Source organism: Lipotes vexillifer, unplaced genomic scaffold, assembly GCF_000442215.2.
Source record: "Lipotes vexillifer unplaced genomic scaffold, Lipotes_vexillifer_v1.1 scaffold743, whole genome shotgun sequence".
Taxonomy (NCBI): domain Eukaryota; kingdom Metazoa; phylum Chordata; class Mammalia; order Artiodactyla; family Lipotidae; genus Lipotes; species Lipotes vexillifer.
Window position 1 is genome coordinate 509,158 of NW_006779070.1, and position 6,192 is coordinate 515,349.

The following is a 6,192-nucleotide window of genomic DNA, read 5'->3' on the forward strand; positions in this document are numbered from 1 at the left end:
AGATTGATATATTTGTTTAGTTTTTGCCAAGCTGGAGACCCAGAAGGGCCAATGTGTAGTTGGAAAGCTAGCTTTCCAACTGGATCTAGGAATAGCTGATGTTTCAGTTTGAGTCTGAAGATCAGAAAAAAAAAAATGTCACAGCTCATGTAATCAGGCAGGAGGCATTCCCCCTTACTCACAGAAATGTCAGCCCTTTGTTCTATTCAAACCTTCAACAGATTGGCTGAGGCCCACCCCCATCAGGGAGGGCAATCTGCTTTACTCAGTCCAACGATTCAGAAGTTAATCTCATCCAGAAACACCCTCACAGATGCACCCAGAATAATGTTTGCCCAAATGTGTGGGCACCCTTTGGCCCAGTCAACTGACACATAAAATTAACCATCACGCAAAGGAGAAATGATAGTGGCTTGGATGAGAACAGTGGCCACAGCAATACAGAGGAAATTACAGATTAGAAAATTGTTAATAAGTTGAACAGGATTTGGTGACCAGTCAGTCTTGAAAGATGGGGGAGAGAGTCCATGATAACACCTGGGTTTTGGTTGGGGGAGACTAAGTGAAAGGTGGTTCTTTTTACTGGGAGAGTGTCATCTTGTTGTCCCTTAGCTTCACCAGTTTATGGGGACAAACGCTATCACATTAACAGTTAAACATCTGTTTTACTGGCTCAAAGCCCCACCTGCAGATCCTTGCAAAGTTTTCCCAAAGAACTCCTGGCATCTTAAAAAGTCTTACCCACATTCATGAATCCATCTGAGTCATCAGTCATGGACGCCACCTCTGCAGAACAAGAGACCCACTGCCCCCCCCCATTGGCACCAGCAGCCTAGTGGAGCTCTGCCCAGGTGTGCAGAAGCTGTAGGCTGTGCACATGTGTGTGGCCACCTGCTGGGAGGTCAGAGCGGGGAGCTTCTTCCCTCTGGCAATGAGGCTGTTCTAGAACATACAGCTTTTACAATGAGATTCTTAGTTTCACCCTTGGAGTCCTTGTTCCTGGGGTGCATACCTGCCATCCCCTAGGTTCTGGGGGCTCATCCATACCAGCTGCCCTGCAAAACCTAGATCGGTACCTAGATCACTGCCCTCCTATGACCACTGGGCAATTTTGGCGGATGTCCCTTATCATACTAGATGTCTCCATTTGTGGGGAATTCTCTCCTGGAGGCCTGGGAGTTCTTGTGATTTGGCCTCTGCCAGCTACCCCCAGTCTCGCACTCTACCCCTCCCACTGCACCTGACGTGCCTTTATGAGCCTGGAAACCAAATGCAGATTGAGTCTCTGTCCCCACACACCAATGGTCCTCAACCCAATGGATCAGTACATGGAGATAGATGCTCAAGGACATAAGTATTGTTCAAATCTTGGGGTGGTATTTTTTGGTCTAGATTTTTTGTTTGTTTGCTTGCTTTGTTGTGGTTGTTCACGCTTTGATTTTGCTTTGGATCTTAGGTATGGAGGGTTGAGGTAACCGTAGTTCTCATTCCATGTTACGGCCACCAGATCTGTGCAAGTTCTCCCTCCTATTTATTTCTCCTTCTTATTTCCATACCTAGAGTGACTGTATGTTTATTATACAAGAAGAAGCACATCTGAGAAGAAAAAGAGGCATTTTAATAATCATTATGCTGGGATCACAGCCGTAATCCGGGACAGCCACAGGCAAACCAGGACATATGGTCCCTGCTTATTCATGTGTCCATTTCTGTGTCCCTCTAACAGCCATTCTATTTTGTCTAATTAGTGCATTTCATTTTTATATATTTTTATAAAATGTGTATTTTTGTTTTATGCACATGCATTGTTATATAAATGATACTTTGCTACAGATCTATTTCTGTTTCTTACCTTTTTCATTAAGCACTGTTCATGTTTACATCAAATCTGTTGCTTCTAGTGAATGCATAATAAATACTCCGTGTCGTGCAACAACCACAGACACGGATGCGCCCACTTGGTGATGGACACCCAGGTGCTCAGCCTCACCCCATCATGGATCATGCTGTCGTGATTCTCCTTGTTCAGGGAGCCTCAAGAGCTGCTGGGAGAATTACTTTGGGATCTCAGGAGCAGAATTGCCAGGTTGTTATTTAAGTAAGTAGTACCAGATTGCTTTCCAAAATTTGCCTGACTCTTCGTGACTAATGTATACATTTCAGCTGCAGCCCAGCTGGGACACCCGGGGAAGAGAAGGTTGAGAACAGAAACCAAGGAAGCACCAGAGTTTTGAGAATGATCAGAGGGGGTGGAAATGATGGTGGAGACTGTGGCCAAAGCTGTCATAAAGGCAGGAGGGAAAAAAACAAAAAAGGCTGTAGCAAGATGAGACATGGCAGCGCAGAGCTCTGAGTCTGAGGGAGACACACCTGCGCTTGACCTCAGCTCAGCCCCCAGCTAGTTATGTGACTTTGGGTTTCTTATGTGCCCTCAGCCTTGGTTTCCTCACGAGTCAACTGGGTATAACAAGTCCCTGCTTTGATAGGTTGTAATTTAGTTCTGTATCTGGCATATAAGCATCCAATAAATGTTAGGAATTTGATCCTCTAACAGTTTTTCATTCAAGCACTTATCAGAGTTTGTGTTTATTTTGTCATTTGTAGGATTATTTGATTAATATCCGTATCTTCCACTAAGTTGTATGCTGCTTTGGGACTGGACTCTGTCTACTTGGTGACAACTTTATCCTTTAGCCTGGCACAGAGGAGACACAACAGATATTTATTGCATTAATTAACCAGTGTAAGTAAAATACAGAGGATAATTACTGGTTTTGGTAAGTGCTCTGAAGGAAAAGACATCGTGAAGTAATTGAGAATAATTGAGCTGAGGGAAGAACACAGGTAGGTCTGCAGGGAAGGCTTCTCTGAGGAGGTGACATGAACTGAGAGAGAAAGGTAGAGAATGGACGGTCCATATGGAGCGTTGAGTGTTTCAGGCAGAAGGACAGCATGTTCAAAGGCCCTGAGGCAGGTCAGGGCTTGGCATGTCATGGGAAGTCAATGAGGTATTTTAATAGGGAAAGTAACATAATAAATGAACAGAGAGAAAACAGTTGGGAAGCTGTTGCCTTTGAAAGATTATGATGGCTTGTATTGTGAATAGATGAAAAAGAGAGGGTGGGCTTGGGGTACATTTTGGAAGTGGAAGATAGGACATGCTGAATGATCAGGTGCAGGGCAGAAGGAAAATATGTAAACTAAGGTTGACTTGGGCAATTATGTGAGTAGTGGTACCATATACTGGGACCAGAAAACCTGGGAAGAAATAGGATTGGTGGTAGGGTAGGAGATTGAGACTAGAAAGCTCAGATTTCAACATATTTGAGACTAGAAAGCTCAGATTTCAACATATTAAGCTTGAGATAACTTCAGATCACTAAAGGGAGATATTGAATAAGCAGTTAGATAGAGAAGTCTGAGACTAATCGGGAGAGGTCCTAGTTTATTTGGAGTCATCAGTGCGTGAGCGGGTAAAGTCATGAGTTAGGATTGGATAAACTCCCAAAGGAATAATGTATCGATAGAGGTGATAAGAAGGCCCTGCACAGAGCTTTGGGCCCTCCAGCATTTAGAGGCTCTTGGAAGGGGAGGAGCCAGCAAAGGAGACTGAGCAGGTGTGGCTAGAGAGGTGGGAGAACCTGGATTGATGTCAGGAAAGGCAAGAGAGAGGAGGGAGTGGGCAACTGTTAGGCTGCTGGGAAGTGTAGGAAGAGTGGGATAGGGAGATGAGGCCTTTGGAATTGGCAACGCGAAGGCTGCTGATATGTTTTTTTTTTTTTTGCGGTACGCGGGCCTCTCACTGCTGTGGCCTCTCCCGTTGCGAAGCACAGGCTCCAGACGCGCAGGCTCAGCGGCCATGGCCCACGGGCCCAGCCGCTCCGCGGCATGCGGGATCCTCCCGGACCGGGGCACGAACCCGCGTCCCCTGCATCGGCAGGCGGACTCAACCACTGCGCCACCAGGGAAGCCCCCTGATATGTTTTTTTAATGACTTTTTAAAACAACAGGTTTATCGAGATACAATTCACATGCCACATGTGAGAGATTGGAGGGATGCAGCGGCAAGCCAAGGGACATCAAAGGGTAATGACCACCACAAGTTAGGAAGGGGCAAGGGAGGATTCTCCCCTACAGGTTTCAGAGGCAGCATGGACCCGGTGACATCTTGATTTCCAACTTCTAGCCTCCAGACTGTGAGATAGTAAATTTCTTTTGTTTTAAGACACCCATTTTGTGAGATTTTGGTACAGTAGCCCCAGGAAACTAATACAAAGATGTTATAACAAACAACTTTATTCTAATAAATTCAAGAATTTAAATGAAATAGACAAATTCCTAGGGCAACACACTTACAAAATTGACACAAAAAGAAATAAACATTTTGAAATCCTGTATCTATTAAAGAAGCTGAATCTGTAATTTAAAAAAAGTTTGTCCACAAAGAAAACTATAGACCCAGATGACGATTTTACCAAACTTTAAGAGATGCATTTTAAATCGTCAGTAATGTGGAGAATTGTTCAAGGTTAGAGTACAAGATCCCAGGCAAAAATGATGTGGACTTACATTCTTTCAGTGAAAATGGGTATATGGTAAAGAGAGGATGGATAGAAGAGAGATTAGGGAGAGAAGGCAGAATCAATAGAATTTGTGGATGTTCTAGACTTGAAGGAAAGATGATGGAGTGACATCCTTGCTCAGGTGTCTTGCTTGGACACCTAGGTCAGTAGTTGTGACATTCACTGAAACAGAGAGCATGGAAATTATAGCTGAAGGAGGGGATTGATAGGAATTGAAATTTGACCTCTTGAATTTGAGGGGACGCTCCAAGCGCAGATGTTAGATAAATACTGGATCTGTAGTTCAGGAGTGCAGTGTGGCTTGGGGATACAGACTTAAGGGTTAGGGGCCCACTGAGTGATGTTTGAAGCTATGAGAGTGGCTGAGATCCCCCCAGGAAGGAGCGTTGTCAGAAGAGAAGAGGCCAAGGACAGAAGCCTGAGGAACATAAAGACCTATCGGTTGTCTGTCTGAAAGCTATTACAATTAAAAAACAAAACCAAGGGACTTCCCTGGTGGCGCAGTGGTTAAGAATCTGCCTGCCAGTGCAGGGGACACGGGTTCGAACCCTGGTCTGGGAAGATCCTACACGCCGTGGAACAACTGGGCCTGTGAGCCACAACTACTGAGCCGGCACGCCACAACTACTGAAGCCCGCGCACCTTAGAGCCCGTGCACCGCAAGGAAGAGTAAGCCCTGCTTGCCGCAACTAGAGAAAGCCCGCGTACAGCAACGAAGACCCAACGCAGGCAAAAATTAAAAAAAATTTAAAAATAAAAAAAATTTAAAAAAAACAAAGCCAAAATCAAAACAAAACAAAACCGCTATCCAACTAGATCGAATGATAAAGAAAAATTGTTATTATGCATAACAAGTGGTCTCAAGGTAGGGGGACTGTAGGGTTGGTTGATAGGTGAAAAGAATCCTATATTCATTTCCTAGGGCTGTCATAACAAAGTTGCACACATTGGATGGCTTCAAACAACAGAAACTTGTCTTACAGTTCTGGAGGCTAGACGTCTAAAATCAGCTGTCATCAGGGCCATGGTCCCTCCCACATTAAAAGATCAGTGGCTGCCAGGGCTTGTGGGGGCATGGTGGGGGGATGAATAGGCAGAACACAGAGGATTTTTAGGGTAGTGAAACTACTTTTTAGGACACTATAGTGCTGGATACTTCTGTCCAAACCCCTAGAATGTACAACAGCAAGAGTGAAGCCTGAGGCAAACTATGGGCTCTGGGTATGGGATGTGCCAACATAAGATCACCGATTGTAACAAATGTACCACTCTGTTGGGGGATGTTGATGATGGGGAAGGTTATGTGTGGGGCGGGTAGAGGGGTACAGGGGAAATCTCCGTACCTTCCACTTAATTTTGCTGTGAATCTAAAACTGCTCTAAAATAACTCTTCTTTTAAAAATGTATATTTATGGGCTTTCCTGGTGGCGCAGTGGTTGAGAGTCCGCCTGCCGATGCAGAGGACATGGGTTCGTGCCCCGGTCTGGGAAGATCCCACATGCCGTGGAGCAGCTGGGCTCGTGAGCCGTGTCCGAAGCCTGTGCTCCACAACGGGAGAGGCCACAACACTGAGAGGCCCACGTACCGCAAAAAAAAAAAAAAAAAAAAA